Source organism: Pleurodeles waltl, chromosome 1_1 (genome assembly GCF_031143425.1).
Source record: "Pleurodeles waltl isolate 20211129_DDA chromosome 1_1, aPleWal1.hap1.20221129, whole genome shotgun sequence".
In the NCBI taxonomy this organism is placed as follows: Eukaryota; Metazoa; Chordata; class Amphibia; order Caudata; family Salamandridae; genus Pleurodeles; species Pleurodeles waltl.
Genome location: NC_090436.1, coordinates 227,764,415 through 227,780,124, shown reverse-complemented (window position 1 = coordinate 227,780,124; position 15,710 = coordinate 227,764,415). Strand labels below are relative to the sequence as shown.

General features: G+C 41.5%; 1 protein-coding gene across 12 annotated transcripts in view; it reads left to right on the top strand.

The window, feature by feature from the left end:
• Positions 1-15,710, top strand: part of LIFR (LIF receptor subunit alpha) — a 478,307-nt gene that overhangs the window by 203,379 nt on the left and 259,218 nt on the right. For 3 of the 12 annotated variants that reach the window (XM_069221277.1, XM_069221310.1, XM_069221302.1), the window contains one exon: positions 4,538-4,664. The exons of the other annotated variants lie outside the window; for them this stretch is intronic. The gene's annotated coding sequence lies outside the window, so the exon portion shown is untranslated. The remainder of the gene's footprint in view (positions 1-4,537; positions 4,665-15,710) is intronic. 12 annotated transcript variants of the gene reach the window in all.

Sequence of the window (15,710 nt, the reverse complement as noted above, 5' to 3'; positions counted from 1 at the left end):
CCTCAAGTTGTTTATTAAATTAAGTATGTTGGGGCGAACAATTATTTTTAAAAGATTCATTCTTGATTGTACGTTAAAAAAAAAGCTGACCGGTAATGGGCCAGACTAGTCTTCAGTGTTAGTGTGCCTCATTTTCTATTATTGATTTTAAGTTATTTATTTTTTACAAACGTTGTTAATAGTTTGGGAGTTTTGGTGTAGCTATGCCTGCATCACCATTCATACTAACATGTCCTCAAGAAGTGACTTAAGCTACAGTGCCTGTTGAATTCCAGTGGTTGTACCTTGTTCATTAAAATTATCTTACTTAGAAATAGCATCAGTTAATTTTTTGATTGCGCCACTTTGAAACTTTAGTTTACTCCACTGAAATAAAATACGGGCAGTGTTACTGGTAAAAGTAAAACCTTGTTTGTTTTTATTTGAGGACAGACTAAAAATAACTGCAACAATCATCAACACATTTCCAACAGTGACATTTAACAAATGTAATCACAGTCGTTAACCCTTTACACAAACCCCCTTACCGGATACCCAAAACTTTTAATTCAGATCCTTAATCCTTCGCACTTAAGACTTAACGATAACCATTTAACAAAACCCCTATACTTTTTACCATAAATCCTTAACCCTCTACCCTTACCCCTATACGACAAACCCTCAACCACAAACCTTTAACCCCAGTCCTAACGTTACACCCTTAATTCTGTTCCCCTAACCTTTACCCATAACACCTGTACACAAAAGCCCAAACCCATAACGAGTATCTTTAACCCTTATATCCTTAACTTTATATCCCAATTCATTAATCCCATACCTTTGGCCCCATACTCTTAACCCGCATCCTTTGTTATACCACAAATCCTTACCTCTTAACTTGGAACCCTTAATCCCTTGCCACTTATACCTATTGATTTAACCCCAAATCTTAAACTCTTAATCTCTTACCTCATACACTAAAACCCTTTACCATTATTACTGTACCTGACACCCTCAACCCTAGACTCCAAGCTCATAAATCTATAGTCTAGAAGCATATATATTCCTAACACCCCACCCAAACATATTCTTAACCTCTGTCCCCTTTACCCCCAGGCCCGTAAACCCTTTGTCCTTCTTTCATTGTATTTTTGAATCAAACACTGTGAGAAGTGTTTGTTTTCGATGTATTTTGTTTTGAAGAGTTGTGAAGTTTTATTTCTATAAGTGATACATTTTCTTTGTGAATATCATTGAGATCCCCAGTGCTAAAATGAATATTACGTAAATCAGGGAGCATCATTGGTCAAACTCCCATTTAATTAAAAAAAAAAAATGTTTAGAATGCATAGATTTCATGACCACAGCAACGGAATTAGTATAAATTGTAGTTAAGATGCTTCAAAACAAAGTAGTACATTCCATTGGTAGTATTACAGAGTTCATATAGTTTCAATAGATGTTGTTTAACCTTTTTTCTGCATAGATTGATGTGCTTTGATCATTGTAGGATGGGATCCTTTTTAGGTTGAGCTTGCAAGTGCTCTGGCCTGTTGTAATCTATCTGTTGACTTTTAACCACACCCACCGCACGCCCATCACTTTCACTCGTTCATGGGCTTGCCTTTCAAATATCCTTTGTTATCATTGGTAAATGTTTTACGTTTGTCCCTTCTTGGGGCGGTTTTATTACCACCTTCGACACCGACCTGCATATCTGGATAATTGCATTTTTACCGATATGTTTGACTGCAAGCAAACTTCTTTTTGCTCAAAGAAATTCAGTATAGTAAAATATTTCAGATGAGATGAGTGTGGGTGATGCTTGGCTGATAAGCAATTCTAAGGTCTTCTTTGGAGTCAGTACAGGCTTTAATTCATAGAATCATTTGAAGCTTCATGGTGTCAAAGAGTTTTTCTTTTTTGAAAGGCACTCTAAGATTATTACCAATCCAGGAAAGGTGTGCATTAGATACAATCCGAATGTGTTTTGAAAGCATTGTGAGCAATTAAACATTGAGTGCAAATTTGTAACTTTTGATACAACATAGCACAGTTACCAAAGTTGCTTTCCTCATCAATAGGAGAGAGTAGAACTGCACCACATCTACTAAGATATAACACCAGTTTTGTCTCTCCCTGTGCTGGTGCACATTTGTCTTCCTTTGTCTTCCTTGCACCAATGCACACAGCCAGGCACTTTGGTCCATGGGAGTGTGTGTTTGAAGTCAAGTAAAGTTTTTTGTAGTGGAAGGGTACCCTTCTGTACAAAACCTATGCTCTAACAGTTTAATATTTTGACCACTGTGTGCTTGCTGTAAAGTGCTGTACATGTATAAAGTTTCAAAAGTTTAGAGAAAATAAAACTTTACTCATTCTTTATGCCTCCCTTGAGGAGGTGCACATTTTTGGCACAAGGTCCCATCTACCTCTTTTTTTAGTACATAAGACTTTGCATCAAAAACCATGGATGGTTGTATGGCAAAGCTTTGCACCATTATTTAGCCCCTCCTCCCACCTGTGCGTCATTTTAGCATAGGGGAATAAATATGGGGCTATGGAGTTAGCACCATTTTTGTTAGATGGGGATGCCTACCTTCAATCTCATTGACGCAAGGTAGGTTCACACATCTAAAAGATGGTGCAAACTCCAATATTTTGACGTTAGACATATCTAGCGCCAAATATAAATATGGATTTCGTTTTTCACCGAATTTGCTAAAAAAAAGATGCAAATTCAGCACAAATGGAATATAAATATGCCCCCAAGTGTTTAAATGACACCTTGCAAGTTGGCTGAAAAAGTGTGATACTGCAGGCGGCACAAGAAGCAATAAAAAAAACAAAGCCTCTTTTACATTTGAAAGGCATTTGAATGACCTGTGAAATACTGGAGTGGGGCACACAGATCAGATAAACCTCAGTGTCATGGAAGCTGCAGCAGCCTGGGCAATGGGCTTTAGGAGCTTGGATTGGGAAAATAGTCAATAGTCAGCTTAAATAGTCAGCAGCCCGGTTTAAACTTCATTCGTTTTAAGTTCTGTTGCTTTTAATGCACTAAAAAACGAATGGAGTTTCAACAGGGACTGCATCACTGTCTCTTTTTAATCTTCAGGATCATTTGTCCCCCGTACCCCGTTTCCCCCCCACTTCCAAAATCTGGGGGGGGGTATAAATCCCCAGCGTCCCCCACAGTTCCTACGCCCATGCATATCCACCCATTGGGCATTAGCGAAGTGCTGTTCTTTGGTTGAGTTTGTTAATGTTTTTCTTTCCGTTCTTTTTGTCACCAAATAGAGGAGTAAAGAATGAACCACTGTGCTCTTGGCATGCAACTCTTCTTTTCCAGAATGTTGCCTGTTTCCTGTTGTCAAACACGACAACACATTTTCTGGTTTGCCTTATGAATACGAGGCTATTGCAACCAAGAGCTCTGTAACTCTTTGTAGCGCTTTGCTCCGTCGCCTCGAGGCTGAGCCTGGCTGGCTGTTGCAGGCGTATGAGTGCTGCCCTCTGCTGCGTGGCACTGGATCTGTCACAGTGTGGTCTGGGTTAACTGATGACTCCTTGTCCTGATAAAAGTAACTGTAATATTATTGTAAAAATAGGAAACTAGGCATCTTTGTTGCCTTAAGAGTATACGGGACACCTAATTCAGCGACCAGATGTGCGGTGCTGTACTTTATGCACTTGGGTTAATGTTTGATCCATGGCGTTCTTTAGTCTCCGTGCATAACGAAGGGAAAGAAGCGTAGACAAATCCAATAGGTTTGGAGCTTCACTTGAGTGCTTAAAAATATAAATAGTGGCTTCTTCTGTGTGTTTTCTTTTCTTCTTTTACAAAGTATTGCTTTGTCTATAAAATGCATGGATGTAGATATATATATATATATATATATATATGTGTGTGTATATATATATAATTACATGTGTGATAACAGAACGTACTTTTCAGATGTAAAATAGTCTCATTAATGCCATGGGAAGGATGGGTAGACCCAGGAAGGCAAAAGAAGGAAAATGAAACCAAAATACTTGCATCTGTTGATCCCCAGGAGGAGGTGGCCTAAAGCAGTGGTTCTTAACCGTTGACTTCTGTGGATTCTAACTTAATCATTACTAAAATTCAGAAGATCCCTACTGAGTCGTCATTGGAATCGAGGGACCCCAGCGAGTCATTACTGGAATCCACGACCCTCTGCCTAAACATTTTCAATGATTTAAACCGCCAAACAATACAGAAAAAAATCAGAAACAAGCATCAAACAAATAAACAAATTATGAAATATTTTGTTTAATTCACAAACAAATATAAAAAATCAAAATTTTAATGTCAGTTTGCAGCTTTCCTAAAACCATTTGAGACCATTCATTGTCCAAAGTCTATTCTATTGTATGTACGTATGCTGCTTCCAAAAACCAGTCTGAGGAAATGATCTTAATTTATAGCCTCTAATTTCAAATTACTTCGCATTTACAGAACTTTCTTAATCTAAAATTTTACATTTTGATTCTTCTTCTATACACTTCATTAACCTGCTATTTATTTTCTGAGCAGTTGCGGACCACCAAAGTAGGCTTTGCCGACACCAAGGAGCCCCCGCCACAGGTTAAGAACCACTGTTCTAAAGGTTACAGAGCCAAAGAAGGCAACAGCAGAGGGAAACTGTACTAAAGATCTTAGAGTAAGTAAAGAATACAGTATATTTGCCATTAATGATACAAGCACCATCACACTTCCACCCTAAAAATATAGCCTAATCTAGTGTGGTTATGTTATCAGCACCAATATCTGTTCACTGTCCTGATCAAAAGTTACTACCCTTTTCCCTATCATTTGACATCCTGGTTTCTGTAATCGTCTCAACTGGACCCAACGCATCGTACTGTTTGATACATAGCATCTCTTGTTAGACATTTTTCTGGTACATTGAAAACCTAAAAAAAATATTCAGTAGTGTCTAAATTGTCCTTAGGTGTCGGCGCGATGTCACATTTTCAGGGTATCCTCGTATGATTCTGTTACATATAATTCATTAAAGTAGGAATCATTTAATAATCACTGCTTGCCTGAAAACTGATGCAGATGTGATATCAGAGTGCATGTTAATATGCATGTGCCATTATCTGCAATGATACCGATTGGCCTGCACACCTCACAGCACTACTCTCCTGTGACTCTCATATCTCAGTCCCATCAAATTGAATACTTAAAATTGGGTCCAATTGAGGGCCTCTCTAATCCATCTCTTACCACTATCACTAGGAACTAGTTATCAACAAAACAGCAGGTATCAGATACCTGCTAAGGCTCATAATAACTGATCACACCTACTTTATTTAGGTATTTATTAAAAAAACGAGTGTGATCATTCACCCATGCCTTTTTAACTTGTACAGGGAGCCACTGGGACCATTGATACTAGGACACGAGTGATAAGCACAGCAGTCAGTGCAATAATATTATACTATTCCTGGTGACATCCAGAACTAAAACTATCTTTATACAACGAAAAGAATGGAAATGCTTTCAGTCTCCCAAATTTAATTACTCCAAAATAACATTTCCCATCTAAAATAGTCATCTCATCTCCAAAAAGGAAGACACACTTACCGCACAAAGGATATAGGCACACATTTACCTGCTTAAGACGTGAGCATTTAAAATGAAGTAAACTTTCAGGATTGAATGTAATTGTTGATTAGGCTAGTACTCATTTTTAGCCATTAGAGCTACATGTGGCTGCTGGAAAGGGAATTGTAGAGCTACCTTCTTCAGTATTGCACAGATGTTCTGCGCTTCGATTATTGTGCTAAAATAATTATAGAAACATGGATAGGCAGTATAAAAATAAATAGCAGTACTCCAAATCACAAAAGCAAGTATAAAAACTGTGGCCACAATTTAACCTAGAAAGATAGTTGGAGGGCCTTGGACTGGGATAACAATAAATGTATATTCTTTTCTCATCCTTATCAGTTGTACACAAGAATAGTCTGCTTGCTGTCACCAGACCTTCATCTCAAGACTGCACCACACCGAAATACAAGGACCAGCTCTAAAATTGATAGCCTCCTTGCTGTGGTGAGAAAACAGTGTTGAAAGCTGCAGAGGGATGGAGGAGGATGAGGGTTGCGGTCTCCCAGTGGTCAAGGGTGGTCCAGATGTCATCAGTGGCCACAATGTGCTCTTTGGTAGATCTGAAGAATCCGCAGAGGGAGTGAGAGCACCGTGTCAAGGGTGGGAAGTACATTAAAAGAAAGCTACTGTTGAATGGTCAGCCCGTGGAGATGGCCCTGAAGAGTAAAAGCCCAACTAAGGCATAGGAGAGAAGTAAGGAGCCACTGGTTTGAGTTTGCCCTACAAGAGGCGAATCCGATATGTTCATATGCCTAAGTAGAAAGTGTTGCAGTAGTTGAGGAGATCCCGCTACGGCTAAAAGAGCAGAGATGCATCCATTGTGAGAGAGGGAAGGAAGGCTCCTGTGAGGTCTCCAGTAGGCAAGGACAGTCTCTAGACCGAGCGTAAAGTGTGGGTAGCCTCTGGTCCGGAGACCAGTCAGGCACAGCATGTGTTCAGGAGGATGTGCATGAGAGCAGCACCAGGTATAGGATCTCAGTAGATTACAGTGGTTCCCAACCTTTTGACTTCTGTGGACCCCCATTTTATCATTACTGGAACCCGGGGACCTACGATGAATCATTATTGGAATCCAGGGACCTCCCAATGAGTCATTGGGGACCTAAACTGTTATTATTTAATTTTCTGAGCAGTCGCGCGGACCCCCTGAGAAGGCTTCCCGGAACCCCCGGGGTCCACGGACCACAGGTTGGGGACCACTGCAGTAGAAGACAGCCTGCTTAATATGTTGTTATCTCAGGGCTTTGTCACAAGATGGAGTAATTAAATCAAGCGCAGGCGGAGAGCGCTGTACAAACGGAAACGAGTCAACAAATGCAGAAGTGAAAGTTAAATCCATCGCACAGCTCTCTTGACTCTGCGGATGAGGATATCGGGTGAACAGAGACCTGACCGACATGCTTTGTGGTACGCCTAATAGGGTTTGTTGACAGACGCGCAGAAAAACTCCCACACACTGTTCCCGCTGTGCGAATGCCATATGGCACCTCTTTGTACTGAGGGGGCCCGCCGGGGGGGCTCTTGTTCTTTAACTCTGGTGACACAATTCACACAGCATCATATCTGCTCTTCACCGGCGCTCGTGCTGCAGCTGCCTGTCCTGGGTAACCGATGCACGCACATTACAAGTGTTAGTTTTGTAATGGTGATAACACATCACTCTGCAGGCCTGTAGCAACACAACACGAGCCCATTCAACATGCAAATAACGTATTATTATATCATATTGATGAAATATTTTAACAAGGTCTGAGAATTTTCAGCCACTATTTTTGTGAAACAGTATTTGTCACTACTGAATAAATTTGTATACTTTTTAATGTTGTATATTTCATTTTGTATATGCTTTTTAATTTTAGCAGTGAACAACATTGGTATGCATTCTAAAGCCAAACACGCACATAGCTAGCACGTTTTCAATTTGCATGTGGCATTTTCATGTTTTATTGTGCTCGCCTGTGACATATAAATGTGCCGTGTGCCTCTTTGAGTGACACTATATAGTGAGTTGAAGAAGTTATGTTCATGTAATGAGAGAAATATCGGAAGATTCCACATTTGGGACATGTAACAGTCTAGCAACTCTTCTAAAGTGCTCATAAAAGGTTCATGTTTATCCATTGGTATTTTCTCTAAATGAGGCACCTTGACTGCTAGACTGCCAGGCGCCTACAATAGTATATATGAGGCACCATCCATCCTTTGGTTGCGGCAAAAAAAAAAAAAAAAGCTCAAAGCAAAGATTTTCAGCCCTCTCACCCATCTTCCTCCTCCCATTGCTTCTTTTCCTACCTTCCGTCGCCCTCCTGCTGTTTTCCTTCTCTTCACTCCGTTCCTTGTTTTTACCTCGTTCTTCACTCTAACCGCATCCTTTTCCACTCTCATAATCTCGACCACTCTCTCCTTTCTTTATCACACTATTTGTGTATTGTCTTTATACCTGCTTTCTTGTCTGTCTTCACCTCTTTCTTTATTCTAACTCCTTTCCCACCTACGTTTCTCCCCCGTCTCTCACTCCTTTGTCCTCCTTAATCTCAACATAATAATGTATCAGATTTTGGCTCGGGTAGGGTGTTGTCAGTTGTATTAGGTGAAGATTGCTCCTTGTTTTGTTTAGATTGTTTCAAATCTCCAAAGTTTATCCATGGCAGTCGTTTACATTGAGAATGAATTTTTTCGGGTCAAGAAGGTAATTCTATGTCAGGACCGGAGGCTTCAGATTATGCTTCTCCTTACTTGCCTTATAATAGCAGCCATCAGAAAATAGTAAACTTTAAACTACATATCCCATGACCCTTTGTTCCCTTCCAATCATAGGCCTCAAGTCCTCTATAAATATCCATCATGCAGAAGTCCTTCCTCTTTCTTTGCTGCTGTAGCAGCCAAGATAAGTGTTTTCATTCACGATATTTTTTGTGCATTGATATTTATAAAACATTGTTTGTTGGACGGGTAGCACTTTTCGCAACATTTCTGCCTATCGTGTTTGTTATCTAGTTGAGGAATGTTGTCCTCTTTCCGTGGCCACGCTCGTGAATGCGTCATGAGCCGAATAGGGGTTTTCTTCTGATCTGCTTGTAACACGTGCACTACAGCGGCGCACAGAAGCCTGAATCCCCTTAGAACGCCGGACGGGTGAAAATAACATAAATATAACAATTTTAGGGCTTCGCTCTAAGGAATGTGGCAGGTGGCTCCCTCCACTTTGAATTTAGGGTTTTAACACACTTTTTCAACACTTACAGCGTTACTGGTACTGGTGCTTCTTTAAAGTCTGTCACCTGCACAGGACTCATTCCCCCCTTAACCTCTTCCACCCTCATTGCTTGAGATCTGTCAGACATCATGGTGTACTACGCAGGTGATGGAGAAGAATGCACAGAGTATGCTGAAGTACCATAAGACCAACATATGGAAGTGCGTCTTGTGGATAATCAAATGCAAGATTCCGTGAACCAAGCTTTAATTAAAGCTTTGAGGCCATTTACACAGCCCCTGGTATGTTTTGGCCAAAGGGAATTTGGGGGTGGATCGGATGAATCCTTGCCCAGGATGACTACGGAGGGAATTTCCCACCCAGAGCCGCAGGTGAGAGTACTACATTGAACTCTACTTCAAGGTCAGCAGAGGTTTTGTTGCAAATTGCGACATCGGTTCTTAGGGACCATGAATATGGATATGAAATGGCTTTTGGTGTTTCAGAGAATCCTGTTGGGGCGAATTCCCAGATCACAGTGGTCTCTCCCACTTCTTCGCAGGCCTCCTCAGACGTAGATGCTTCACAGGAGGATTTACATCCCCCCATCAAGCGCAAACACAAAAACACACAATATTACGGAGGACCAAGCTATGGTGCAGTCTAAAACTTTGTTATTTGAACCCGGAAATATTATTCACCCCAGGTCTACGGAATGGATTCTATGTATGGACGTTGCACAATGTGCATAAGAGACAGACAGGGTTTCAAGTGCGAAGTGCTCTGCCCATCGTTGCTGGGGAAAGGGGAGGACGAGCCCGAACTTGATCCAAATATGGCGACATTCCTAAAGAAGTTCACCAAGGACCCTAAAAACGGTCTGGGCAAAGCCTGGAGAGTTTGTCAGGACAAATTATTAGATGTTTATGGGCCTCTTACTAAGATTTTAAAGTTGGCAGTCCAAGCCCTGGAGCCAAATACGCAACTGGATCCAGGAGAGGTATTGGAGTGGGCTCAACGAGCCATCTGTATGTTGGACAAGGCAAACTGTGCTATGTCCATTGAACAACCAAAGTTGATGTTAATGCGTATTGACCCCAAGTTGACGAAGTTGGCCTCCATAGAGGCAGGAACTTTGGCGAATGGTCTTCTGTTTTGTGACAAGTTTGTGAAAGACCTTCGCAGGTATGTGTCGACCTTTGCAGCCTTGGATAAGGCTCAAATCTCCATGAAAAAGGTTTTTCATAGTGGCCTTTTTACCAAGGCTGGACGCTTCCAAGGACGAGCACCGAGCTTCGGCACCTATCGGGCTTCCAGAAGCTATCAAAGAAGCAGAGGTCTTCCCTCAGGATCGTCCTCCTTTTATGCTTTCCGCAGAGTAGAAAGAGGACGTGCCCAAAGAGGGGGGCTCTAACACCACCAATTCCTCTTACTCCGGTAAGTGTGATTCCAGCTTCAGAGGCATTGGTTGGGGAAAGGATTCAGGTGTTTCACTGTCAGTGAAAACTGATTACTCAAGACTCCTGAGTATTAAAAACGATTCAGGGATTCAGATTGGAGTTTTATTCGACCCTATATCAAAGCCCCCACCCGCTCCCGCTCCATTTTGTCTGCACAGAGAGCTTTTTGATGAAGAGCTTCTGTCACAGCTCACAAAAAGGGACATTTCTTACACTACGCCGCATCCACAGGGTTTTGTCAATACAGTATTTCTAGTGCAGAAAAAGGATAAGGGCTTTCGGTTACTCCTCAATCTCAAATGATTCAAATCGTGGATTGTGCATCACCACTTCAAAATGGAGGACATACACTTGCTTTGCGACCTATTACAGGAGAGAAATTGGTTGGTCCGTTTGGACCTCAAGGACGCTTTCTTATCAGTTCCCATCTTCTTGCCACATCAAAGGTATCTCCAATTTCAGTGGCCTCACCAGTGGTACGAGTTTGCAGCCATGCCGTTTGGCATGTCCTCGGCCCCTTGGTGTTACAACAAGTTACTACAACCAGTGGTTCAGTTTTTGCAGGAACGAGGGGTGTGTCTAATTATATATCTGGACAACATCCTGTTATGGCTCAGGACAGAGATACAGTGGTCCTTCATCTGTCGTGAACAGTCCAGCTCCCTCAGGACCTTGGGTTAATTGTAAATTCAGGAAAGTCTGTTCTGGTCTTGACTCAGAAATTAGAGTTCCTGGTTTTTCAGGTGGACTCTATCACAGCTTAACTTCTTCTCCCCTTAAAGAAAAGTATCTCGATCAAGAAGGAATTGAGGAGAGTGCTTGCTTCTCAGACTATATCCTTGAGGATATTGGCTCACCTGGTAGGGATGTTAGCATCATCAATTCAGGCGATATTTCCTGTCCCACTACGTTATTGGGCCCTAAAAAGGTTAAAGATTTTACATCTTCATCAGGGGCTTGCTTACTCTGAGAAAATAGTCTTCTCGGAAGAAGCCCGGATGGAATTGAATTGGTGGCAGGATGATACGGATGCCTGGAATGGCAGAGCGATATTTGCTCCAGTTCCAGAGGTAATAATAGAGTCTGATGCCAGTCATTAGGGCTGGGGTGCCAGATGTGGCCAGTTGGAAACGGGGGCCGTTGGTCCCTGGAGGAAGTGGCCTCCATATCATTTGCTTGGAACTTTGGGTAGGATAGTTTTCAATCCACACCCTGTTTCCCCGGAGGACCAGTTGCTGTATATTGTTAAAAATGGACAATGTCTCGGCGGTACGCTATATCAACCACCTGGGGGAACAAGATCCTGTGTCCTGGTGGAATTCGCCAAGGATTTTTGGCATTATTGCCTCCAATATCAGATATCTGTGACGGCAGAGTATATTCCTGGCCAGAAAAATGCCATCACAGATTGGAAAATGTCATCATATATTGGAATTCTCGCTTTCTGAGAGATTCCAGCAATGGGAGACTTCACCAGCAAGTATTTTGTCAACTGAATGCTCGTTGGGGACCGTTTCAGATAGACCTGTTTGCGTCTACGCAGTCATGGTTTCCAGTGGCATTGACACTGGCATGTGCACCTCAGGTGACGATTCTCTCTTTCCCAAGTCTCCTTTTGGATACCATGGACCTTCCACATCCACTGGTGGTTCAGGGGCTTTTGTCCCTCATGGCTTGGAGAATTTCAGGAATCATTGGCAAGTGCCTGGAGTATCGCAGGACGCTATGTTTTTCTTGTCCAGTCCTGGGCTACCTCTGTTCACTAGTGGGATGAGGCCGCCTGGCAAATATGAGTTAGTTGGTGTCACAAACAAAATGTGGACTCCATGGGCACCGGAGCGCATATGATTGTGAATTTTCTTTCAAACTTGGCTGGACAAGGCTTAGCTTATCATACGGTTAATAGCTTTCAATCTGCTATTTCGGCGGGTTGTTCCTTGTTCGATGTTAAACCCTCTGGGGAACGTCCTTTAGTTTGTAAGGTACTCCGAGGTATTAGATTGGTTCGCCCACCGCAACCACAATATTTCTCTTTGTGGAATGTGGATGTGGTTCTAAGCTCTATAAAATATTGGCCAGCAAACGAGGATCTATCTCGCAAGCAATTGTCAGAAAAATTTATTCTTCTGTTATGTCTGATATACACACATGTGTGAAACGTATGTGCTTTGGATCTGGCAGGCAGAGTATTTACTCCTCTGGGGGTATCCTTTACATTGTCCAGACGTACAAAAATGGCATCTACTTGTATTAGTTATCCTGCTTTTCCACATCATCAGAAATTGTGTGTGGTTAAATGTATCAAAGCCTATGAGGATTGCACTCAGGAGTTTAAAACGGATGGTAATGGTCAGTTATTGATATCTTTTTTGAAACCTTTCCACCCAATCTTATCAGCTAATCTGGCTATGTTGGTTAAATGGCTTTTAAATGAAACAAGAATTGATGATTCAATTTTTTGTGCTCATTCGTGAGGGGCGCTATGGCTTCTAAGACTTTTTATGTTGGTTCCCGTTTGGAGGTTATTATGACTGTGGCGGATTGGTCTTCCTATTCAACAATTTAAAGTGTTTTATCATAAGCCTATTGTGGATGTGGCTTCTGTAGTGGTGAATCAACTTTAAACTAGCATAATCCGAAGCCTCTGGTCCTGACATAGAATTTAAAATGTTCAAGCTTACGTGTCAAGAATGTTCGATTCCATTAAGGACACGGAGGCGAGGATTATACCACTGAATACTGAACATGTTCAGGATATGTTTAGATTATATACCATGTCTCTTATTGGTTATATATGTATATGGCAATGGATGTTTTTCCCCCGCCCTCTCTCGTGTATTATATGCCTATAGATGAGATGTTGCTACCTGTTTTTCATTCCAGGTTCGGAAAGGAAGATGACCTGAAGGTGCTCAATAGTTCAGAAGGTTCATTAGCACATATCCAGGGCGCGTTAATGTTTTAATGACATGAAGTTCAAGGTTCAGCAAAGCAGACAACTGGAGGGTTCTAGCCAGTCCAAGATGTTCGTTGACCAGTTGCAGGGAGTGCTGATTTTTAGAAGCAAGTTTTTCTGTAAGAGTTCCAGTTCTGTTTGCTCATATGTAGTCAGGTTGAAGGTTGTCATGAGATGCAAAGAAAGAGGACTTCTGCGTGATGGAAGAGAAGCATAATCCTTGTCTCTGTGTTCTTAATAGAATTGAAAATTCTTGATGCGTAAGCTTGAAAATTTGAAATTCATTTTAACACTCCTAACATTTCAATAAACATTATTGCGTTGTTTGAAGCTCTTCAAAATGTTATTTGCCAAGGATTTTATTCACCCCTCCACCAAAATGATGCATTACAGTTGCGTATATCTGCCTTAATAGGAAGATTATCGTCAGCAATTTGAGTTTTAACCCACCTGCACCAGCAGCCCGTCCTAGATGCCCTCACTCAGGGGCTCAGCTGCTGAGTTAGGGTGACCATCTGGCATGGAGATGAAATCTGGGCAGTGACTCTTGAAATTAAGGACAAAGGATCAAGTTGAGGACAGATATTCAGGGCAAAAAGTATTTTTTACAAACACAGCCTCAATATCAAGCAATGATATAGAAGTAAATAAATGGATAACTGACACAAGTACGGGTCAAAATAGGTTTACGTTCTGCGGTTTGTATTATACTTAGCTGTACTGAGCAACATTCATATATGAATGTGCTTATTTAAAGATTAAAAAAGACATACCAGTGGAGTACCAGAGCTCTTTTCTTCTACTAAAATCTGACCCGCAACACGCCTATTTTTCCATTACTTATACCACCACATATCTGACAATGCAGGTAGGTGCTTCTAGCCTAAGTGACAGAGAGGATGGCACTGTTTCTGCACAGGAGGTGTAAAGGCAGGGAAGGAAGAGGATTTAGGCTCCCACAGAAGGAAGGAGCAGTGAGGCGTGGCCCTAAATGGTGCACTAGAGTCATCATGAGGAAAGGGTCATCTAATAGAGTGTTTTTAAGTGCAGAGAGGGACACACGTAGGGCAAACAGGACTAAGTTTGACTGTAACAGTTTAACACCTTAGGAATTTTGTGCTGCAACAGACAACAGCTTCCCATGGAGTACAGTATAGTTGAGGCATGGAGAACCATCACCTTAAACTCCCAGTGAGCATGTAGGTCACTTCATCCCACCCAGTGCCATCTTAAGGACTTCTGGGACTGGCCAAAACATTGGGCTCCTTTTCTTGGAACAGCTTTGAATGGACTTCCTAGTTTCAGCTAATTCAAGCTTCAAGATGCCCTCAAGCTTTGAACTATAGCTTAATTTTTTTTTTTTTAAAGAGGAACATGCAAAATCAGCTGAAAGCACAGGTTCCCCAATGCCCACAAGACAAATCAAACCAAACGAAAACAGCTCTTTCCAACATTGATAGAGGAAAAACAGAGTAAAGGTGACTCAGCTGGTCCACAATATGAAAATAGTGCATATGACAGAGTGCTTGAAACTGCAACTTTAATTTCCAGGGTTTCCTAAACACGTATTAATTCCCCTTCACAACTAGCATTTTAATAGCATCATTGAGAATCAAATCACTACTCGAAGGATTTTTCACCATTCCTTTTTGAGGGCATTTGATATTTTTCTCTATTTTCTGTTCTGCTGCCTTGACAAAAGAGAATAGTACAGCAGGAGAAGTAAAGTAGAGGGAGAAGGAAGACAGAGATGATGTCAAGAGATAGGTGTGACAGGCAGAAATATATGGTGAAGAGAGAGAAGTGACATGAAAGATCCAGGGAAGAAGATTAGATGAGTAGGTAGTAAAACAGCGATCAAGGGCTAAGTAAGGTTACAGGTTAAAATATAGCAACAGAGGAAGCTAGAGAGACAGAAATGTAAATAAAATGAGGGTTAGAGGTACACTGAGTAGTGAGCTAGAGAGGGCGGAAAAGAGAGGCGAGGCACAGAGGCGAGATAGATTCTCAGTTGAGGTGAGAGAAGGTACAGAGAGAGGAGATGATACAGAATACGTGGTAGATGTAAGGAAAGAGGTAGTAAGAAAGGATTACGGAGATAATAGGTGAGAGAAAACATGTAGAAAGAGGGAAAGAGGAGGTGGAGAGGTATGGTAGCAAATCAATGGTGAGATAAATGGAAAAGTTAGATAGTGAGAGATGTAAATTTAGAAAAAGAGATGAAGGTGAGATTTGAGGTAGAGTGTGGTGAGGAAGAGGAAAAGGTTCAAGAATTGTAGGGGGAAGTGTGCTTTAGAGAGAAGGAGAGAGAGGTGGGCGAGTTAGAAGTGAAATGGAGACATATAAGAAGATGAAAAGGAAGGAGAGCACTGATGATCAGAGAGAAGGTGAGATATAGATTTAAGGTAGAGGGATAGAGAGGTAGATTCATGCTCAGATTGTGATACAGAGCCTTGAGGTAATGAGATAGACTGAGAG